Consider the following 25,650-nt stretch of genomic DNA (forward strand, 5'->3'; position numbering starts at 1 on the left):
ATTCCTATTTACATTGTTCCCTGTGGAGATATCTGCTTTGCTATACAAACTTTTCTGTATACAAACACTGTTCAAGAACCAATAAGTTCATAAATGGAACTTCCATCGTATGAAAGACGATATTGAAAGAATGGATTAAGAACCTTAAGAATTACAATATCTATTAGATTGTGCCCCAAATGTTGTTGTCGTTAGCATGTTAACACACACGCACACATCGACACACACACACACACACACACACACACATTGACACAGACATAGACAGAAAGACACACACACACACACAGCCACACACAGACAGACACTTACACAGACAAACACACACACAGACACACACTCACAAAGACACAAACACACACACACACACAGACACACCACACACACTCACACTCACAAAAACACAAACACAGAGACACACATACACACACACATTTACACACACAGACACACACAGACAGACACACACACACACAGACACACACTCACAAAGACACAAACACAGACAGACACACACACACACAAACACACACAAACACTGACACACAGACACACACACATACACATACACACAGACACAGACACAGACATAGACATAGACACAGCACACACACACACACACACACACACATACACAGACACACATACACACCCACACACACACACACACGGAGACACACACACACACATTGACACATATATAGACACAGACCCAGACACAGACACACACACAAAGACACAGACATAGACAACCAGACACACACACACACAGACAGACAGACACATACACAGACACACACAAACACAGTCACGCACACACACACAGACACACACTGAAAGACACACAAACACACTCACATACACACAGACAGACAGACAAACACAGCACACACAGACTCAAACACAGCACACAAAGACTCAGACAGACACAGACACACACAAACACACAAACACACAAACACACAGACACACAAACTTACACACACAGACACACACACACAGACACGCACACACAGTCACAGACACACAGTCACAGACACAGACACACACACAGTCACAGACACACACACAGGCACAGACACAGACACACAGACACACAGAAGCAGACACACAGACACACACACAAAGACACACACACACACAGAGACACGCACACGCACACACAGTCACAGACACACACACAGACACAGACACACACAAGCAGACACACAGACACACACACACACACACACACACACATGCACACACACACACACACACACACACAGACACGCACACACACACAGACACACACTGAAAGACACACAAACACACTCACATAAACCCACAGACAGACAGAAAAACACAGCACACACAGACTCAGACAGACACAGACACACACAAATACACAAACACACAGACACACAAACTCACACACACAGACACACACACACAGACACGCACACACAGTCACAGACACAAAGACACACACACACACACAAAGACACACACACAGTCACAGACACACACACACAGAAGCAGACACACAGACACACACACAAAGACACACACACACACAGAGACACGCACACACAGTCACAAACACACACACAGACAGACACACACAAACAGACACACAGACACACACACACACACGCACACACACACACACACACACACACATGCACGCACGCACACACATACACACACACACGAGACAAGCGTATTACTTATGAATAAGGATCATTTTCCCCGCATGATAAAAGTATCAAACAGTTATCCACAATTATCAGTCCAATATCCCGTGGTGACAGTGTTGAGCAGAAACTACCATCAAACGTTGCAGTTGGAGACAATTAAATCAATCAAAGTTGGGAAGACAAATATCCTGATGCCTGGTCATGATGTCACTTTAAATAAAATCGATGCTGGCATATTAGTAATATTCTACACCAGAAAAGTAACTACTTGGAATACTACTACAGTACTATGTCTACTTCTACTGAATGTACAAAGTGGAGTGCAGCCAGAAAGTAGCCCTTTACTACACTTTGTTTTCTTACAGCGTTAGTCCAAAATTCAATACATTTATTGTCCATCCATCCATCTTCTTCCGCTTATCCGAGGTCGGGTCGCGGGGGCAACAGCCTAAGCAGGGAAGCCCAGACTCTCCCCAGCCACTTCGTCTAGTTCTTCCCGGGGGATTCCTAGGCGTTCCCAGGCCAGCCGGGAGACATAGTCTTCCCAACTTGTCCTGGGTCTTCCCCGTGGCCTCCTACCGGTTGGACGTGCCCTAAACACCTCCCTAGGGAGGTGTTCGGGTGGCATTCTGACCAGATGCACGAACCACCTCATCTGGCTCCTCTGGATGTGGAGGAGCAGCGGCTTTACTTTGAGTTCCTCCCGGATGGAAGAGCTACTCACCCTATCTCTAAGGGAGAGCCCCGCCACACGGCGGAGGAAACTCATTTCGGCCGCTTGTACCCGTGATCTTATCCTTTCGGTCATGACCCAAAGCTCATGACCATAGGTGAGGATGGGAATGTAGATCGACCGGTAAATCGAGAGCTTTGCCTTCCGGCTCAGCTCCTTTTTCACCACAATGGATCGATACAACGTCCGCATTACTGAAGACGCCGCACCGATCTGCCTGTCGATCTCACGATCCACTCTTCCCCCACTCGTGAACAAGACATTTGTTTTAAATAATTATTTCAAATACTTATTCTAAATATGTATTTCAAATATTTATCTTTAAATATTTATTCAAAATATTTTTTGAATAGTTATTTAAAATACCAAATTAAAATATTTATTTATTTAAAATATTGTATTTTTTATTTAGAAAAAATATATATGTTTCTTCATACACATATGCACACATACACATTCATACATACACACATATATATTAATGTAAGATATTAACTGTCAGTATTTTAAATAAGTATTTCAGGTACATTTATTATAGCTATGTATATTATTAATGTATGCTATCCATTTAAAATGTAATATCAAGTAAGTGTTTTTTTTGTAATTGTGGATATATATTTTAATTCAGAATAATTTTTAAAAATATTTATTTAAGATAATTTTTAAAAATACTTATATTTTTTATTTAGAAAAAATATATATGTACATTCATACACATATGCACTTTTACACATACATTCATACACACTGTATATATTAATGTAACATATTTACTGTCAATAATTTAAATATGTATTTCTGCGTTAGCTAACAAGCTCAATGCTAGCTGACAAGCTACACGATAGCAAACAAGCTACGCGATAGCTAATAATCTACGCGCTAGCTATTAAACTACACACTAGCTAACATGCCCTATGCTAGCTAACAAGCGCCGCGCTAGCTTACAAGCTACACGCTAGCTTACAAGCTACACGCTAGCTTACAAACTCCATGCTAGCTGACAAGCTCCGCACTAGCTGACAAGTTGTTCGCTAGCTAACAAACTCAGCGCTGGCTAAAAAAACTCCGTACTAGCTAACAAGCTCCACGCTAAATGACAAGCTCTGCACTACCTCCGCACTAGCTAACAAGCTTGATGTTTGGTGACAAGCTCCACACTAGCTGACAAGCTCTGCACTGGCTCCGCACTAGCTGACAAGCTCCACGCTAGCTAACAAGCTTACGCTGGTTAACAAGGTCTGTGCTAGCTAACAAGCTCTGCACTAGCTAACAGGGTTACACTAGGTAACAAGCTCTGTGCTAGATGACAAGGTCCACGCTATCTGACAAGCTCCGCACTAGCTGACAAACTCCATGCTAGCTGACAAGCTCAGCGCTAACTTACAAACTCCGTGCTAGCTAACAAGCTCCACGCTAGCTAACAGGCTCTGTGCTAGCTAACAGGATCTGTGCTAGCCAACAGGCTCTGCGCTAGCTTACAATCTCCATGCTAGCTAATTAGCTACACGCTAGCTAATAAGCTACGCGCTAGCTGACCAACCACACACAGTACCTGACAAGCTCTGCACATTCTCTGCACTTGCTGACAAGCTTACGCTGGCTAACAAGCTCTGTGCTAGCCAACAAGCTCTGCGCTAGCTAACAGGCTTACACTAGCTAACAAGCTCTGTGTTAGTTAACGAGCTTACGCTAAATAATACGTCTACGCTAGCTAACAAAGTTTACGCTATATAACAAGCTTTGCGGTAGCTAACAAGCTCCATGCTAGCTAAAGAGCTCTGCGCTAGCTAACAGGCTTATACTAGCTAACAAGCTCTGTGCTAGTGAACAAGCTTACGCTAGTTATTAAGCCCACGCAGCTGACAAGGTCCACGCTAGATAACAAGCTCCGCGCTAGCTAAAAAACTCTGCGCTAGCTAACAGGCTTACACTAGCTAACAAGCTCTGTGCTAGTTACAAGCATACGCTAGTTATTAACCCACGTTAGCTGAAAAGGTCAACGCTAGATACACAAGCTCCGCACTAGCTAACAAGCTCTGCGCTAGCTAACAGGCTTACACTAGCTAACAAGCTCCATGCTAGCTGACAAGCTCCACACTAGCTATCAAGCTCTGCGCCAGCTGACAAGCTCCGCACTATCCAACAAACTCCATGCTCGCTGACAAGCTCGGCACTAGCTAACAAGCACTGCACTAGCTAACAGGCTTCGTGCTAGCTAACAAGCTCCACATTAACCAACACGGTTCGCGCTAGCTGACAAGCTATGTGCTAGCTAACAATCTCCGCGCTAGCTAACAGGCTAAAGCTAGTGAACAAGCTTGCGCTAGCTAACAAACTCCGCACTAGCTAACAAACTCCGCGCAAGCTAACAAGCTCCACGCTAGCTAACAGGCTTATGCTAGCTAACAAGCTCCGCGCTTGCTGACAAGCTGGCACTGGCTAACGTTGTCATCGCAGGTGGGTGATCTCATGCGAGGTTGTGAAGCGCAGAGCGGCTGAAGTGCGACTATTGTGTGGCGTGTAAGTGGGGTGAAGAACACGTGTAAGTGGGGTCAAGAAAGAGCGGGAAGAAAAGGTCCACCCTTGACCCGGCATACCAAGTAGTCTCCGGGCGCACAAAGGCGTCTTTGTCAAGGTGCTCCGGCATGAAAGATCTCATCAGGTGGACTCACACAGACTGGCTCGCATCAGTCCAGGTCCAGTCCGAGGACAACAGGAAAGGAAAAAGGCTTTAGCGAACAAAAATAGTCCAAACTTGATTGAGGTGGGCGTGACCAAGCGGCGAGGGCGACATGGCTTCCAGATGGCGTGCTGTTATTTGGCTGCGGACGTCGCACGTCTGTAACCTGAGACTCACTTGGGGCCCCGCCGCACTTGGGGGGCCACTCCTGAACTTCAAAAAGGGTCCCGTGTTTGGTGTGGACAGTCTGGGGGGGGGGGGTAGATAGTCAGGTGGGGGTTGTGTAGCAACTTAGCGTGCTAGCATCAACCACACGTTTAACACCTTTGCTAACCAGTGTTTACTTGTGTGTGATATCATGTGCGATACAAGCAGTCCTGCAGAGTGTTTACTTGTGTGTGATATCATATACGATACAATCAGTCCTGCAGAGTGTTAATTTGTCCGTGATTTCATGAGCGATACAATCAGTCCTGCAGAGTGTTTACTTGTGTGTGATATCATATACGATACAATCAGTCCTGCAGAGTGTTAATTTGTCCGTGATTTCATGTGCGATACAAGCAGTCCTGCAGAGTGTTTACTTATGTGTGGTATCATATATGATCCAATCAGTCCTGCAAAGTGTTCATTTGTCCGTGATTTCATGTGCGATACAAGCAGTCCTGCGGAGTGTTTACTTGTGTGTGATATCATATACAATACAATTAGTCGTGCAAAGTGTTCATTTGTCCGTGATTTCATGTGCGATACAATCAGTCCTGCAGCGTGTTTACTTCTGTGTGATATCATGTGCGATACAAGCAGTCCTGCAGAGTGTTTACTTGTGTGTGATATCATGTGTGATACAAGCAGTCCTGCAGAGTGTTTGCTTATGTGTGGTATCATATATGATACAATCAGTCCTGCAAAGTGTTCATTTGTCCGTGATTTCATGTGCGATACAAGCATTCCTGCAGAGTGTTTACTTGTGTGTGATATCATATACAATACAATTAGTCCTGCAAAGTGTTCATTTGTCCGTGATTTCATGTGCGATACAAGCAGTCCTGCGGAGTGTTTACTTGTGTGCGATATCATGTGTGATACAATCAGTCCTGCAGCGTGTTTACTTCTGTGTGATAACATGTGCGATACAAGCAGTCCTGCAGAGTGTTCACTTATATGTGATATCATATACAATACAATCAGTCCTGCAGAGTGTAAATTAGTCCGTGATTTTATGTGCGATACAAGCAGTCCTGCAGAGTGTTTACTTGTGTGCGATATCATGTGCTGTACAAGAAGTCCTGCAGAGTGTTTACTTGTGTGTGATATAATGTGCGATACAATCAGTCCTGCAGCGTGTTTACTTCTGTGTGATATCATGTGCGATACAAGCAGTCCTGCAGAGTGTTCACTTATATGTGATATCATATACAATACAATCAGTCCTGCAGAGTGTAAATTAGTCCGTGATTTTATGTGCGATACAAGCAGTCCTGCAGAGTGTTTACTTGTGTGCGATATCATGTGCTGTACAAGAAGTCCTGCAGAGTGTTTACTTGTGTGTGATATAATGTGCGATACAATCAGTCCTGCAGCGTGTTTACTTCTGTGTGATATCATGTGCAATACAAGAAGTCCTGCAGAGTGTTTACTTGTGTGTGATATCATATACAATACAATTAGTCGTGCAGAGTGTTAATTTGTCCGTGATATCATGTGTGATACAAGCAGTCCAGCGGAGTGTTTACTTGTGTGCGATATCATGTGCTGTACAAGCAGTCCTGCAGCGTGTTTCTTTGTGTGTGATATAATGTGTGATACATTCATTCCTGCAGCGTGTTTACTTGTGTGTGATATCATGTGCGATACAAGTAGTCCTGCAGAGTGTTTACTTGTGTGTTATATCATATACCATACAATCAGTCCTGCAGAGTGTTAATTTGTCCGTGATATCATGTGCAATACAAGCAGTCCCGGGGAGTGTTTACTTGTGTGCGATATCATGTGCTATACAAGCAGTCCTGCAGCGTGTTTCCTTGTGTGTGACATATACGATATAATTAGTCTTGCAGTGTTAATGTGTTCTCTGATATCATGTGTGATACAATCAGTCCTGCAGCGTGTTTACTTCTGTGTGATATCATGTGCGATACAAGCAGTCCTGCAGAGTGTTTACTTGTGTGTGATATATACGATACAATTAGTCCTGCAGTGTTAATTTGTCCGTGATATCATGTGCGATACAAGCAGTGCTGAAGCGTGTTTACTTGTGTGCGATATCATGTGCGATACAAGCAGTGTTTACCTGTGCAAAGCTGGACAGCCAGTTAACATCTAAATGTCCTCCAATAAACACCCACTTTCTCCTACAAACCCCAACATTTCTCAACCAGCTATTGCAAGGAATTTAGGGATTTCACCATCTACTTCTCCGTAATATCATCAAAAGGTTCAGAGAATCTGGAGAAAACACTGCATGTAAGCCATGATATTACGGACCTTGGATCCCTCAGCCTTAATTAGTCACATCAGTGTGTAAAGGATATCACCACATGGGCTCAGGAACACTTCAAAAAACCACTGTCAGTAACTACCTTTGGTCGCTACATCTGTAAGGGCAAGTTAAAACTCTACTATGCATAGCCAAAGCCATTCATCAACAACACCCAGAAACGCTTCGCTGGGCCCGAGCTCATCTAAGATGGACTGATGCAAAGTGGAAAAATGTTCTGTGGTCTGACGAGTCCACATTTCAAATTGTTTTTGGAAACTGTGGACGTGGTGTTCTCCAGACCAAAGAGGAAAATAACAATCCGGAGTGTTCTAGGCACAAAGTTAAAAAGCTAGCATCTGTGATGGTATGGGGGTGTATTAGTGCCCGAGGCATGGGTAACTTACACATCTGTGAAGGCACTATTTAGGTTGAAAAGTACATACAGGTTTTGGAGCAACAAATGTTGTCACCCAAGCAACGTTATCGTGGACGTCCCTGCTTATTTCAGATAGACAATGCCAAGCCATGTGTTATAGTAAAAAAGTGTGGGTACTAGACTGGCCTGCCTGCAGTCCAGACCTGTTTCCCATTGGAAATATGTGGTGCGATATGAAACCTATAATAGCAGAAGGGAGACTGTTGAACAACTTAAACTGTACGTCAAGCAAGAATGGGAAAGAATTCTACTTCAAAAATCAATCAATCAATCAATGTTTATTTATTTAGCCCTAAATCACTAGTGTCTCAAAGGGCTGCACAAACCACAACGACATCCTCGGTAGAGCCCACATAAGGGCAAGGAAAACTCACCCCAGTGGAACGTCGGTGACAGTGACAATGATGACTATGAGAAACCTTGGAGAGGAAAGCGACGGTTCCGGGCGGCGGCAGTGAGAAGTGAAGTGAAGTGAATTATATTTATATAGCGCTTTTCTCTAGTGACTCAAAGCGCTTTCCATAGTGAAACCCAATATCTAAGTTACATTTAAACCAGTGTGGGTGGCAATGGGAGCAGGTGGGTAAAGTGCCTTGCCCAAGGACACAACGGCAAGCGGGAATCGAACCTGCAACCCTCAAGTTGCTGGCACGGCCACTCTACCAACCGAGCTATGCCGCCCACTGTGAGCGTTTCAGATGTAATTAGACACATTTACTAGGATAATTCCGGAAGATCCCTTATCTGCTTATTGTTTTAATAGTGTTTTAGTGAGATTGTAAAGACATACCTCGAGGTCGGTTGACTGCGGTGAACACGCAGTGTCTCAGAGAGAAGCCGAGGAGCCAAGCTCACAGCTGCCTTTTAAACAGCTACTGCAGGAGGACGAATAATCCAATGATGTCTCCGGTAAGATATATATCACGATTTTCCCATCCAAAAACATGCTGGTTGGAGTAGAGAAAACATGTTCGCTTGACCGCTCTGTGTTAAAAACAAAGAAACACCGGCTGTGTCTCGGTGCTAAAGACAGCTGCAATACACCGCTTTCCACCAACAGCATTGTTCTTTATAGTCTCCATTATTAATCGAACAAATTGCAAAAGATTCAGCAACACAGATGTCCAGAATACTGTGAAATTATGCCGTGAAAGGAGACGACTTTTAGCCGTAACTGGTGCTGAGCTAATATTTCCTGACAGTCCGTGACGTCACGCGCACGCGTCATCACAAGAAAATTTCCACAAGAAATTCCGCGGGAAATTTAAAATTGCAATTTAGTAAACTAAAAAGGCCGTATTGGCATGTGTTGCAATGTTAATATTTCATCATTGATATATAAACCATCAGACTGTGTGGTCGTTAGTAGTGGGTTTCAGTAGGCCTTTAAATATCTTGTCATGAAAAAAGGTGAACACGCTAGGCTATAAGCTACTGGGAGCTAGCAGCTACACAACGGCTAAGCACACAATAGCACACAAGCTAGACATAGGTAATAATCATTGAACAATAAAAGGTGACATTAGTCAATATAAACAAATCATTATATTTACATATTACTTACACATTCCAAATCTCTAAGAAGTGTAAACAAACAACAACAACAACACAAAACACAACAATGTGCTATAATACACTTCATGTTGTGTACTTTAACACACACGTAAACAAACAAAGACTAGTTAGAATCCTGGTAGATAAAATGTAGTAAAAGTAGAATTCACTAAAAATGACGTCCTGCTGCTAAATTCATAAAAATGTCAAGCAATAAAAACGAGTGTTAGCAAGTACTTAGCAGTCGCTCAGTAACAAATGTTTGTACTAAATAAATAAATAAATTGTTCAGTAAGAAGTGTTTGTACTAAATAAAAAAATAATCATTCAGTAACAACTGTGTTCACAAAATAAAAAAGAATCATTCAGTAAGAAGTTTTTGAAATAAATAAAAAGAAAATCGTTCAGCAACAAATGTTTGCACTAATTAAAAAAGAATCGTTCAGTAAGAAGTGTTTTCACTAAACAAAAAAATTATTATTCAGTAAGAAGTTTTTGAACTAAATAAAAGGAGAATCGTTCAGTAACAAATGTTTGCAATAATTAAAAAAAGAACCGTAGAGTCACAAATGTTTGCACTAATTAAAAAAGAATTGTTCAGTAACAAGTGTTTGTACTAAATGAAAAAATAATCGTTCAGTAACAACTGTGATCACCAAATAAAAAAGAATCATTCAGTAAGAAGTTTTTGAACTAAAAAGAGAATCGTTCAGTAAAAAATGTTTGCACTAATTAAAAAAAGAAACGTTCAGTAACAAGTGTTTGTACTAAATAAAAAAGAATCGTTCAGTAACAAGTGTTTGTACTAAATAAAAAAATAATCGTTCAGTAACAACTGTGATCACCAAATAAAAAAGAATCATTCAGTAAGAAGTTTTTGAACTAAAAAGAGAATCGTTCAGCAACAAATGTTTGCACTCATTAAAAAAAGAAACGTTCAGTAACTACTGTTTGTACTAAATAAAAAAGAATTGTTCAGTAACAAGTGTTTGTACTAAATAAAAATAATCTTTCAGTAAAGTGTGTTCACTAAATAAAAAAAGAATCGTTCAGTAACAAGTGTTTGCACTAAATTGAGAAAAGAATTGTGTAGTAAAAAGTGTGTTCACTAAATAAAAAAAGAATCATTCAGTAACAAATGTTTGCACTAAATAAAAAGAAATCGTTCAGTAACAAATGTTTGCACTAAATAAAAAAATAATCGTTCAGTAAGAAGTGTTTCTACTCAATAAAACAAAGAATCGTTCAGGAACAAGTGTGTTCACTAAATAAACAGAAGAATCGTTGAGTAACAAGTGTTTGTACTAAAAAAAGAATCGTTCAGTAACAAACGTTTGCACTAAATAAAACAAGAATCGTTCAGTAACAAGTGTTTGCACTACATAAAAAAAGAATTGTTCAGTAAAAAGTGTGTTCACTAAATAAAAAAAAGAATCGTTCAGTAACAAGTGTTTGTACTCAATTTAAAAAAAGTATCGTTAAGTTGCAAGTGTTTGTCCTAAATAAAAAAAGAACCGTTCAGCAAGAAGTATTTGCACTGAATAAAAAATGAATCGTTTAGTCACAAGTGTTTGCACTAAATGAAATAAAAAAAAAAACGTTCAGTAAGAAGTGTGTTCACTGAATTAAAAAAGAATCGTTCAGTATAAAGTGTTTGCACTGAATAAAAAGGCTGAGCCTGAGGCCTGGTGCTAACAGTGCGTACCAACCAGGTACAAATTAGACATGAGCACTTTTGACGTTGTTGCCCTTTTCTTGCTTGGCTGTTTTCTATAGGTTTTCTTTTTCCCCCACAACAACAAAACAAAGCAACTTGACAAGGCCGTGATTCCGCACAAACGGAGCCACAAAATGAAGAGTCAATCAGATATTACGGCTTATTAAAGCCAGGTTATGTAAGACTTCAGCTTTAAAATCATGCTATACTAACAAATAGTAATTACACCTGCCTTTTTGCTACTTTAATATAACACAGGGCCATTCTGATGGGCCTGCTAACTGTGATTTTAACCTTTTGTTTGCTTGAAGCCAATAGGCTAGCATAAAACTTTTAACATGTTATAATGGGAATGGTTAGCATACTTGCAAGATGATAAAAAGTATCAAAATTCGTACATTCTAGGTGTAAATGAATGAAAGTGCTAGCATAAATCATTAGCAGGCTAATGCTAGCATGATAACATCGGAAAAATGATCGTACTTCTAATATAGAGTCTAAAACATATTTTTAGGTTCAAACGAATAAAATTAGCTAAAATGTGAGCATAAAACGTTAGCATGCTAACATGTAAAAAGTTAGCATACTTCTGAGAGTGTGCCAAATATCAAAATTCTTGATTGTTAAGGTTAAATGTATAAATTAGCAATGATAGCAAAAAAACATTAGCACGCTAACATTAGCGGGATGTCATAGGAAAAGGTAGTATACTTCTAAGATGGGGGCAAGTACCGAAAGCCATAGTTTTATAGGTTTAAACGAAAAAAGTTAGCACACATGCTAGCATAAAATATTGGCATGCTAACCTTAGCATGCTGATATAAGAGAAATAGTAAGCTAATTGACAAGATATTGATTCTACAAATGACAACTTCATGAGATGGTTGCATCTCATTAAAGCAACAATATGGAAAAGTTTGGACTTCAGCTTTACTACTTTAACATTTGAGGACCAGCCAGGACCACACCACTTCTTGTGTTAGCTTTAGCATAAATTCTAGCTGTTGGGTTGCTTGTTAAGTTGTTTGTAATTCTGGTACAAACAAAAATGTTGTTTTAAGACGCAATGTTATCATTTAGTTAGCATTTAGCCACGTCATCACATCTTTGCTAATAAATAAATCATTCTGAGTGGCTTTAAGATTATTTACAATTTAAAATGTTGTTCCAATACCAAATGCTATAATTCACTAAGACTGTTAGCATTTAGCACACGTATTAGGATTTAGCATGTGTGTATGCACTTAGCGCACATGTTAGCATTTAGCACACATGTTGACGTTTAACATATGTTGGCGTTTAGCCACACATGTTTGCATTTAGCACACATGTTAGCATTTAGAAATCACATGTTTGCATGTATTTAGCATGTTAGCATTTTGCACATGAATTAAGATAAACATATGTGTGTGCATTTAACACACATGTTAGCATTTAGCCACACATGATTATATTTATTGAACGTGTTAGCATTTAGCACACACGTTAACATCCAACGCATGTGTTAACATTGAGTGCACCGGTTAGTATTTAGCGCATGATAGCCTTAACCCGATCTAAAATGCTATAAATCATTAATGCGAAGGGCTTCCAGTTTAATACACACTTAAATAAATTGCCAGAAATAGCCAATTTGCTCAATTTACCTTTAATAAATAAATCTATATTAATTAAAAAATGGGTATTTCTGTCAGTCATTCTGTTGTACATTTTTTTTCCTTTTACGGAACATTTTTTGTAGAAAATAAATGATGAAAAACCACTTAATTGGATGGTTTAAAAGAGGAGAAAACATGAAAAAAATTAAAATGTAATTTTGAAACATAGTTTATCTTCAAATTCGACTCTTTAAAATTCAAAATTTAACCCCAAAAAATGAAGTGAAAAACTAGCTAATTCGAATCTTTTTGAAAAATTAAAAAAAAAAATTTATGGAACATCATTAGTAATTTTTCCTGATTAAGATTAATTTTACAATTTTGATGACATGTTTTAAATAGGTTAAAATCCAATCTGCACAAATTTGACCAAGCTATATTTCAGACAAAGACAAATCATTATTTCTTCAAGATCTTCTAGAACAAAAATTTTAAAAGAAATTCAAAAGACTTTGAAATAAGATTAAAATTTCATTCTACAGATTTTCTAGATTTGCCAGAATTTTTAATTTTTATTTTAATCATAATAAGTTTGAAATTTTTTTTCATAAATACTATTCGTCGAAAAAACAGAAGCTAAAATGAAGAAGTATTTTAAAATGTATTTATTATTCTTTACAATAAAAAAAAATACTTAAACATTGATTTAAATTGTCAGGAAAGAAGAGGAAGGAATTTAAAAGGTAAAAAGGTATATGTGTTTAAAAATAATTTTTAAAGGTTCTATTTTTTCTCTAAAATTGTCTTTCTGAAAGAAGCAAAGTAAAAAAATAAATGAATTTATTCAAACAAGTGAAGACCAGGTAAAAATACATTTTAGTGTACTTAATATTTTTACTACCCAAGTGTTCTTGCGTTTTTACTACTTTCACTTGGTGAACATGTATTTATGTGCACGTACTAGTATTACTCAGAACACGTGTTCCTGTGTAGTTATTACTTCGACTGGGTACAAGTGGACTCCTGTGTACTTACTACTTCTACTGGGTACACACTTGTTCTTATGTATTTACTACTTTTACTGAGTAAACATGTATTTCTGTGTACTTACTACTTTTACTCATTACTCATTTGTCCCTGTGTCGTTATTAATTCTACTAGGTACACATGGGTTCCTGTGTACTTTCTACTTTTACTCAGTACACGTGTTCTTGTGTTCTTACTACTCCTACTGGATACATGTGTTTTCTTGTGTATATCTTTCTGTTTACTTACTACTTTTACTCAGTATAGATGTGTTCCTATGTACTTACTATTTTATTCAGTACACATGTGTTCCTGTGCACTTACTACTTCTGCAGGGCTTACATGTGTTTTTGTGTACAGTATTTGCTACTTTTACAGGGTAAACATGTCGTTCTGTGTACTTACTACTTTTACTCGGTACACATATGTTCCTGTATGCTTACTACTTTTACTCGGTACACATGTGTTCGTGTGTACTTATTATATTTATTTAGTACACATGTGATCCTGTGTACTTACTACTTCTACTGGGTGCACATGTGTTCCTGTGTACTTACTACTATTATTCAGTACACATGCGTTCCTGTGTATTTACTACCTTCCCTGGGAACACATGTTTTCTTGTGTACTTACTACTTTTACTGGGTACACATGTGTTCTTTGTGTACTCATTAATCCTACTGGGTAAACATGTCTTTTTGTGTAGAGTACTTACTACTTTTACCGGGTACACATGTTCTTATGTACAGTACTTACTACCTTTAATGGGTAAACATGTATTTCTGTGTAGAGTACTTACTACTTCTACTGGGTACACATATGTTCCTGTGTACTTATTACTTTTATTCAATACACATGTGTTCCTGTGTATTTACTACCTTTACTGGGTCCACATGTTTTCTTGTGTACTTACTACTTTTACTGGGTACACATGTGTTCTTTGTTTACTTATTAATCCTACTGGGTAAACATGTCTTTCTGTGTGGAGTACTTACTACTTTTACTGGGTACACGTGTTCTTGTGTAAAGTACTTACTACTTTTACTGGGTAAACAGGAATTTCTGTGTAGAGAACTTACTACTTTTACTGGGTACACATGTGTTCTTGTGCACTTACTACTTCTACTGGGTAAACATGTATTTCTGTGTAGAGTACTTACTACTTTTACTGGGTACACATATATTCTTGTGTACTTACTACCTCTACTGGGTAAACATGTATTCCTGTGCAATTACTACTTTTAATGGGTACACGTGTTCTTGTGTACAGTACTTACTACTTCTACTGGGTAAACATGTATTCCTGTGTAATTACTACTCGTACTGGGTAAATGTGTGTTCTTGCGTACAGTATTTACTACCTCTACTGGGTAAACATTTCTTTGTGTACTTACAGCAGAGTCCAGGGTGTGAATGCTGTCATCATGAAGAACTTGTCATGGAAGAGGAAGCAAGGCCGTTCAGAAGTCTGCGTGGTCGTTAGCGTGTCGTTAAAAGACGACTAAACCACTGGGGCTTAATTACCTTTCAGCGTCTTGCGTAAGGCGGCCATGATGAAATGCCAGGGGGAGGCGGCCAGACGACAAAAAAGGCAGAAAAAAACAAAACTTCTTGTTGTGAGCAAGATCTCTGTGAGGAACCAAGATGGCCGCCAGCGGGGTCGTGACCCCACCTTCTTGCTTTCAACCAGCGTCACTTTCATCCACGCTTCAGCGCCTGGGAAAATAAAAGCCGGTTCAAATCCGCTTGGAGCGAAGCAATTTGCAGCGCCGTGTTTGAGTCTGGCGGCACGCTGCGAGCCCTCGTTAGAAGCCGCCAGTCGCCATTTGTCCGCTTGGCTGACTTATTTGCTGCAATCAAACGCTGCGCTCCCCTGACGCCCACGAATACATCCTCTCATTTCCTCGCCTTCTACATGTGCCAACACCGGCAGGAGGAAACATACATGACACCTAGCATCACATTAGCATGTAGCTAACGAGGCATCACTGCCAAGTTAGACTGCCAACTAGTGGATTGGCATGCACACTGCAGATCTTCATGGAGCCAAGCTGTGGGCCTGATCTACTAAAACCTGATAGCGCACAAGCATGATCGATTAAACTTGTGAGAAGATGATTGTGTCTCTTAGTGAGCAGAAGAAGGGGAGCAATCCATTGAGCTTGTGTGTCTTCGTGAATATTCCAGTTAGATGCTTATCACACATATGCAAATTATTTAGCATACGCAGTGTGATTCATAAAGACTGAAACTGTTCTGTGGCTATTTTTAACATATCTGGAAAGTACGTGCAGTTGCACAGAAAGAGCTGAGAACGTACAAACACTTTGTTACCGGTGACAAATGACAGTAGTGTTACACACCTTTGTCGAAAAAATTACTTCAGTGTTACACACCTGTCACGCTAATGACAGTAGTAATTTGTGAGTCAAAAGTCACAGTCAAAAGCAAAGCTATATTTGGTGCCAGTTCAAATTGTTTATATAGCCCCGAATTGCAAGTGCCGTCACACAAATAACAGTGGTGTTACACACTTTTGTCACACAAATGACAGTAGCGTTACACACCTTTGTCACACAAATGACAGCAAATTTACACACCTTTGTCACACAAATGACATTATTGTTACATACCTTTGTCACAAAAATGACAGTAGTGTTACACACCTTTGTTACACAAATGACATTAGTGTTACACACCTTTGTCACACAAAATACATTAGTGTTACACACCTTTGTCACACAAATAACAGTAGTGTTACACACCTTTGTCACCCAAATGACAGTATTGTTACACACCTATGTCACAAAAATGACAGTACCGCTACACACCTTTGTCACACAAATGACAGTAGTGTTACACACCTATGTCACACAAATGACTGTACTGTTACACACCTTTGTCATACAAATGACAGTAGTGGTAAACACCTTTGTCACACAAATGACAGTAGTGTTACACACCTTTGTCACACAAATGACAGTAGTGTTCCACACCTATGTCACAAAAATGACAGTACTGTTACACACCTTTGTCATACAAATGACAGTAGTGGTACACAGTTTTGTCACACAAATGACAGTAGTGTTACACACCTTTGTCACACAAATGACAGTAGTGTTACACACCTATGTCACACAAATGACAGTACTGTTACACACCTTTGTCATACAAATGACAGTAGTGTTAAACACATTTGTCACACACATGAGAGAAGTGTTACACACCTATGTTACACAAATTACAGAAGTTGTATACACCTTTTTTACACAAATGACAGTAGTGTTACACACCTTTGTCACACAAATGACAGAAGTGTTACAGTCCTTTGTCCCACAAATGACAGTACTGTTACACACCTTTGTCACACAAATGGCAGTAGTGTTAAACACATTTGTCACACAAATGACAGTAGTGTTAGACACCTTTGTCACACAAATGAGAGTACATTTACACACCTTTGTCACAAAAATGACAGTAGTGTCACACACCTTTGTCACACAAATGAGAGTACATTTACACACATTTTTCTACACAAATGACAGTAGCAGTACACACCTTTGTCACACAAATGACAAAAGTGTTGCACACCTTGGTCACACAAACGACAATAGTGTTACACACCTTTTGTCACACAAATGACAGTAGTGTTGCACACCTTTGTCACACAAATGACAGAAGTGTTACACACCTTTGTCACACAAATGACAGAAGTGTTACAAACCTTTGTCACACAAATGACAGTAGCGTTACACACCTTTGTCACACAACTGACAGTAGCGTTACACAACTTTGTCACACAAATGACAGTAGCGTTACACACCTTTGTCACACAAATGACAGTAGCATTACACACCTTTGTCACACAAATGACAGTAGCGTTACACACGTTTGTCAGACTAATGACAGTAGCGTTACACACCTTTGTCACACAAATGACAGTAGCATTACACACGTTTGTCACACTAATGACAGTAGCGTTACACACCTTTGTCACACAAATGGCAGTAGTGTTACACACATTTGTCACACAAACGACAGTAGTGTTACACACCTTTGTAACACAAATGACAGTAGGGTTACACACCTTTGTCACATAAATGACAGAAGTGTCACTCACATTCGTTACACAAATGACAGAAGTGTTACACACTTATGTCACACAAATGACATTAGTGTTACACACCTCTGTCACACAAATGACAGTAGTGTTAACCACCTTTGTCACACAAATGACAGTAGTGTTACACACCCTTGTCACACAAATGACAGTAGTGTTACATACCTGTGTCACAAAAATTAAAGAAATGTTACACACTTTTGTCACATAAATGACAGTAGTGTTACATACCTGTCACACAAATGACAGTACTATTACACACCTATGTCATACGAATGACTGTAGTGTTAAACACCTTTGTCACACAAATGACAGAAGTGTTACACACCTATGTTACAGAAATGACAGAAGTGTTACACTCCTTTGTCACATAAATGGCAGTAGTGTTAAACACCTTTGTCACACAAACGACAGAAGTGTTACACACTTATGTTACAGAAATGACAGAAGTGTTACACTCCTTTGTCACATAAATGGCAGTAGTGTTAAACACCTTTGTCACACAAACGACAGAAGTGTTACACACATTTGTCACAAAAATGACAGACATGTTAGACACCTTTTTCACACATATGACAGTAGTGTTAGACACCTTTGTCACATAAATGACAATAGTGTTACACACTTATGTCACACAAATGACAGAAGAGTTACACACCTTTCTAACACATATGACAGTAGTGTCACACAGCACGTAATTTGTATTGTGGACTAATATTCAAAAATTTATGTTTTATTTAAAAAATATGTCATAATATTTTTAAAATATGTTAAGATATTTTTTAAATATTTAATAATATAATATTATATTAAAAAATATGTAATCATGTTTAAAAAATATGTTACACTATTTGAAAAATATGTTATTATACTAAAGAAAGAGGTAAACCTGTTTAAAAAATATGTTATATTATTTAAAAAGATGTTATTTAAAAAAAAAACATGTTACAATATGTAAAAAAGACGTTAAATTATTTCAAAAAGATGTAATCATATTTAAAAACAGATTTTATATTATTTCAAAAATATGTTTTAATATTTTAAAGAATTTTTATATTATTTGAAAATGGGTTGTAATATTCAAAAACGATGTTATAATATTTTAAAATATGTTATATTATTTAAAAAATATGTTTTATTTTTTTTTTAATGTTATATTATTTTAAAAATATGTTATGTTATTTAAGAAATATGTTATAATATTTAAAAATGTTATATATAAAGATGTTATAATATTATAAAATATGTTGTAATAATAATTTTACCCCGCCTTCCGCCCGAATGCAGCTGAGATAGACTCCAGCAACCCCCCGCGACCCCAAAAAACGACAAGTGGTAGAAAATGGATGGATGGATGTTAGAATTCCACTTGTCATGAATGGAATATAATGCGATCAGGAAGTGTGACAGAAGCTTCTTCTTCTTCTTCTTCGCCATCACGGTGGTCGTCATGGTGACCAGAGAGCTTACTGGTCATGAGCAGGACAAAGGTCACCAAGAATGTCAGCGAGTGTTTGACCTCACTGTGACCTGACAACTTCACACCTCTTTGGGCACGCCTCTGACAAACACCAGACTCCGCCCCCTATTGGGTCTGACCCCCAGTGTCTGAAGTCAGGAACACAACGTGGTCCTAACAAACACACGCACGTACACAAAACACCTCTGCTGTTCTATAACTGATCATTTCTACTTTTCAAATTTAGCAGCAAAAGAAAATATGTTGATAAATGTGACAAATGAAATATATTTTTCTGATATTAAAAATGTGATGAAATTCTGTCATCTTACTCACTTGTGTGTGCTCCAATTTCCCTTTTCACCTTGTCTCTTCATGATGTTGTAACCTAGCATGATGTTAAAATGTAAAGTTAGCGTGTAACTCATATAGCTATGCTAGTGTTGCTAACCTAGCATGATGTTAAAATGTAAAGTTAGCATGTAGCTCATATAGCTATGCTAGTGTTGCTAACCTAGCATGGTATTAAAATGTAATGTCAGCATGTACCTCATATAAATATGCTAGTGTTGCTAACCTAGCATGATGTTAAAATGTAAAGTTAGCATGTAGCTCATATAGCCATGCTAATGTTGCTAACATAGCATGATGTTAAAATGTAAAGTTAGCATGTAGCTCATATAACTATGCTAGTGTTGCTAACCTAGCATGATGTTAAAATGTAAAGTTAGCATGTATCTCATAAAGCTATGCTAGTGTTGCTAACCTAGCATAATGTTAAAATGTAAAGTTAGCATGTAGCTCATATAGCTATGCTAGTGTTGCTAACCTAGCATGATGTTAAAATGTAAAGTTAGCATGTAGCTCATATAGCTATGCTAGTGTTGCTAACCTAGCATGATGTTAAAATGTAAAGTTTGCATGTGAATCATATAGCTATGCTAGTGTTGCTAACCTAACATGATGTTAAAATGTAAAGTTAGCATGTAGCTCATATAGCTATGCTAGTGTTGCTAACCTTGCATGATGTTAAAATGTAAAGTTAGCATGTAGCTCATATGGCTATGCTAGTGTTGCTAACCTAGCATGATGTTAAAATGTAAAGTTCGCAAGTAGCTCATATAGCTGTGCTAGTGTTGCTAACCTAGCATGATGTTAAAATGTAAAGTTGGCATGTAGCTCATATAGCTATGCTAGTGTTGCTAACCTAGCATGATGTTAAAATGTAAAGTTAGCATGTAGCTCATATAGCTATGCTAGTGTTGCTAACCTAGCATGATGTTAAAATGTAATGTTAGCATGTAGCTCATATAAATATGCTAGTGTTGCTAACCTAGCATGATGTTAAAATGTAAAGTTAGCATGTAGCTCATATAGCCATGCTAATGTTGCTAACATAACATGATGTTAAAATGTAAAGTTAGCATGTAGCTCATATAACTATGCTAGTGTTGCTAACCTAGCATGATGTTAAAATGTAAAGTTAGCATGTATCTCATGAAGCTAATCTAGTGTTGCTAACCTAGCATAATGTTAAAATGTAAAGTTAGCATGTAGCTCATATAACTATGCTAGTGTTGCTAACCTAGCATGATGTTAAAATGTAAAGTTAGCATGTAGCTCATATAGCTATGCTAGTGTTGCTAACCTAGCATGATGTTAAAATGTAAAGTTACCATGTAGCTCATATAGCTATGCTAGTGTTGCTAACCTAGCATGATTTTAAAATGTAATGTTAGCATGTAGCTCACCTTGTTATGCTAGTCCGACTAACCTAGCATGATGTTCAAATGTAATGTTAGCATGTAGCTCACCTAGCAATGACTAGCATTGCTAAGCTAGTATGAGCAGAAAGTGTGATGTTTGCATTTAGCTCAAATAGCTATGACGAGCATTGCTAACCAAGGATGTTCAAATGTAATGTACAAACCCCGTTTCCATATGAGTTGGGAAATTGTGTTAGATGTAAATATAAACGGAATACAATGATTTGCAAATCATTTTCAACCCATATTCAGTTGAATATGCTACAAAGACAACATATTTGATGTTCAAACTGATAAACATTTTAATTTTTTTGCAAATAACCATTAACTTTAAACTTCTGATGCCAGCGTGACAAAGAAGTTGGGAAAGGTGGCAATGAATACTGATAAAGTTGAGGAATGCTCATCAAACACTTATATGGAACATCCCACAGGTGTTCAGGCTAATTGGGAACAGTCGGGTGCCATAATTAGGTATGAAAGCAGCTTCCATGAAATGCTAAGTAATTCTCAAACAAGGATGGGGCGAGGGTCACCAATTTGTAAGCAAATTGTCGAACAGTTTTAGAACAACATTTCTCAACGAGCTTTTGCAAGGAATTTAGGGATTTTACCATCTACGGTCCGTAAAATCATCAAAAAGTTCAGAGAATCAGGAGAAATCACAGTTGGTTGCTACATCTGTAAGTGCAAGTCAAAACTCTACTATGCAAAGCCAAACCCATTTATCAACAACACCCAGGAACGCAGTCGGCTTCGCTGGGCCTGAGCTCACCTAAGATGGACTGATGCAAAGTGGAAAGGTGTTCTGTGGTCTGACGAGTACACATTTCAAATTGTATTTGGAAACAGAGGACGTGGAGTCCTCCAGAAAAAGGAGGAAAATACCAATTCGGATTGTTATAGGCGCAAAGTTCAAAAGCCAGCATCTGGGATGGTATAGGGGTGCATTAGTGCCCAAGGCATGGGTAACTTACACATCTGTGAAGGCACCATTAATGCTGAAAGGTCCATACAGGTTTTGGAGCAACATATGTTGTCATCCAAGAAATGTTATCATGGACGCCCCTGCTTATTTCAGCAAGACAAGTGTTGTAAAAAAAAGAAGCGTAAAATACGACAGCGGAGACCCCGGACTGTTGAACAACTGAAGCTCTACATAAAACAAAAATGGGAAAGAATTCCACTTTCAAAGCTTCAACAATTAGTTTCCTCAGTTCCCAAAGGTTTATTGAGTGTTGTTAAAAGAAAAGGTTATGTAACACAGTGGTGAACATGCCCTTTCCCAACTACTTTGGCACGTGTTGCAGCCATGAAATTCTAAGTTAAATATTATTTGCAAAAAAAAATAAAGTTTATGAGTTTGAACATCAAATATGTTGTCTTTGTTGTGCATTCAATTGAATATGGGTTGAAAAGGATTTGCAAATCATTGTATTCCGTTTATATTTACATCTAACACAATTTCCCAACTCATATGGAAACAGAGTTTGTAAACATGTAGCTCACCTAGATAAGCTAGTCTGGCTAACCTAGCCTGATATTAAAAATGAATGTTAGCATGTAGCTCAGATAGTTATGCTAGCCTTTCTAACCAAGGATGATCAAATGTAATGTTAGCATGTAGCTCACCTTGCAATGACTAGCATTGCTAAGCCAGTATGATCAGAAAGTGTGATGTTAGCATGTAGCTCAACTAGCAATGTCGAGCATTGGAATTGGGGGTTAAATCACCATAAATGATTCCCAGGCGCGGCACCGCTGCTCCTCACTGCTCCCCTCACTTCCCAGGGGTTGATCAAGGGGATGGGTCAAATGCAGAGGACACATTTCACCACACCTAGTGTGTGTGTGACAATCATTGGTGCTTTAACTACTTTAACTTTAACCAAGGATGTTCAAATGCAATGTTAGCATGTAGCTTACGGAGATATGACGAGCATTGCCTAGCTAGTGAAATAAGGTGTGACTAAAACATCAACATAAGTGATGACTTAGTGATCAGGAACACAATGTTGGTGTGAAAAGAAGATTGTCTTGTTATTGAATACTTTTGTGTCAAATACTTGTTTTACTTGCAAAAAAAAAATGGACTATTTGTTGTAGAATGATTCTGTTATTTTTGGATTGTGTATTTACAGTGTGGATGCAACATTTATACTATAATAATAATACTAATTAATTATTAAGTCCAATGTTTCATTGTTGATGAACGAGATGACCAATCAGCTGCTCTCGCACTACCTCAACTATCACTCACTCACTCACTCACTCACTCACTCACTCACTCACTCACTGTTTCACCCACCCGTTCACTCAATCACTTTAACACTCACTCACATTTTCAATCACTCATTTAATAAATCACTCACTCACTCACCCATTCATTCACTTCCCTAATCACTACTCACTCTGTCACTCACTCACATGTTCACCCATTCATTCACACTCACTCATTCACTTACTCACCTAATCACTATTCACTCAACCACTCACCCACATTTTCACCCATTCATTCACTCAATGACTCACTCATTCACTTACTCACCTAATCACTACTTACTCACTCAAACTTTCACCCATTCTTTACTGACTCTCTCACTCAGTCACTTATCACTGCTCACTCAATCACTCACTCCCATGTTCACCAATTAATTCATTCACTCACTCACTTAATCAATCAATCAATCAATCAATCAATCAATCAATCAACCAATCAATCGATCAATCAATCAATCCATCAATCAATCAATCACAAAGTCACCCACACACTTTAAATTACTCACTCTACCACTCACTCCTCACTAACTCACTCATTCACTAAGTCAATTACTCAGTCACTCATTGACTCACTCACTCACCTAATCACTACTCACTCACTCACTCACTCACTCACTCACTCACTCACTCACTCACTCACTCACTCACACGCCAATTCTTTCACCCACTCACTTAATCACTCACTCACTCACCCAGTCAATTTTTCACCCAATCATTGGCTCACTCACTCACTCACTCACTCACTCACTCACTCACTCACTCACTCACTCACTCACTCGTTATCTTACTCAATCATTCTTCACTCACTCAGTCATTCACTAAGACACTCATTTTGCCACTCACCTAATCACTACTCACTTACTCATTCACTAAATAATTCACTTTTTTTCTTACTCATTCACTCACTCGTTCAATCACCCACCTAATCACTACTCACTCACTCACTCACTCAATTTTACAACCATTCATTCACTCACACACTTAATCACTCACTCATTCACTAATTCCCTCACTCTATCACTCACTCCAAACTTACTCACTCACTACTCACTCACTCACTCACGACTCACATAACCAATCACTGACTCCTTGACTCTTGTATTCACTCAGTCACAGGTTGGTGAAGTGGTGAACACTTAGATGAAGACAAGTATATTTGTGAAGGTGCACTTTAGCACAAGTTGAATAATTCATGCTGTCACCTCAGCTACAACAATGTCATAAAAAGCCTCACGTTTTCACGTGCACGTACAAGAGCGCCACACGCACACTCCCAGATACACGGACGAGCGCAGCCGCGCGTGCACGGTACGGCAGGGAACATCTGCACCGATGACACAAATAATTCAATATTTCCAAAATCAAAACATGATTTGAATGAATGACTAAAATAATACATATAATTTTAAATAAAAAAAATATTTGATTATTTATTGGAGTGTCTTAGTGCAGGAATGGAGGAGAGAGGGAGGGAGAGAGCGAGAGCGAATTAGAGAGAGTGAGCATGTAAATGCGTCCTCACCATGATGGAGACAATGCAGCAGGTCAGCCCAGCCCTCTGGAAGGTTCTGGAAGGTTCGGCAGCTCCAAAGTCAAGGTGCAAGAAACGCCAAGCCAGATGACGGGTGTATTTCCAGGTGAAATGTGGGAATAAAAGAGATCAGTTCTCGCGTCTGTGCGCGCCCCCGATCCAACAATGTGCTTCAGCAGCGTGCACGTCACATCGGAATATGTCCAAATATGGTCGCGCTTTTCCGCCCGCGATCAAGATGTCAGACAGACTGCGGGAGGAGGAGGAGAAGAAGGAGAAGGAGAAGGAGGATAAGAAGAAGAAGGAGATGAAGAAGATGTGCGCGCAGGGAGGACACGATGCTCAGCACTATCCGTGTGCGTGTGCGTGCGTGGATGTGGACGCCCCCTTCCGTGCGAGCGTCTCCCCTTTCACTCTCTCTCTAATTCTCTCTCCCTCTCTAACTCTAATTCTAATACTCTCTCTCCTCCCCTAAAATAATTAAATAAATACATTAAAAACATTTATTATTTAAATTATTCCAAACATTATCTGTATTTTTTTATTTCATTGATTCAAATTATGTTTTTTGTTTCAAATATTGAACTAT

At 38.8% G+C, this 25,650-nt stretch overlaps 1 protein-coding gene across 9 annotated transcripts in view; it reads right to left on the reverse strand.

The window, feature by feature from the left end:
* Positions 1 to 25,416, reverse strand: part of tenm4 (teneurin transmembrane protein 4) — a 343,760-nt gene extending 318,344 nt beyond the window's left edge. For 8 of the 9 annotated variants that reach the window (XM_061877994.1, XM_061877993.1, XM_061877991.1 and 5 more), the window contains exon 1: positions 25,053 to 25,416. The gene's annotated coding sequence lies outside the window, so the exon portion shown is untranslated. Of the gene's footprint in view, positions 1 to 15,299; positions 15,857 to 25,052 lie in introns of those variants that run through there. The other variant, XM_061877987.1, reaches the window with a different exon arrangement.
* Between the last annotated feature and the right edge of the window lie 234 nt (positions 25,417 to 25,650).

The sequence above is a fragment of the Nerophis ophidion genome, linkage group LG18 (genome assembly GCF_033978795.1).
Source record: "Nerophis ophidion isolate RoL-2023_Sa linkage group LG18, RoL_Noph_v1.0, whole genome shotgun sequence".
Taxonomy (NCBI): domain Eukaryota; kingdom Metazoa; phylum Chordata; class Actinopteri; order Syngnathiformes; family Syngnathidae; genus Nerophis; species Nerophis ophidion.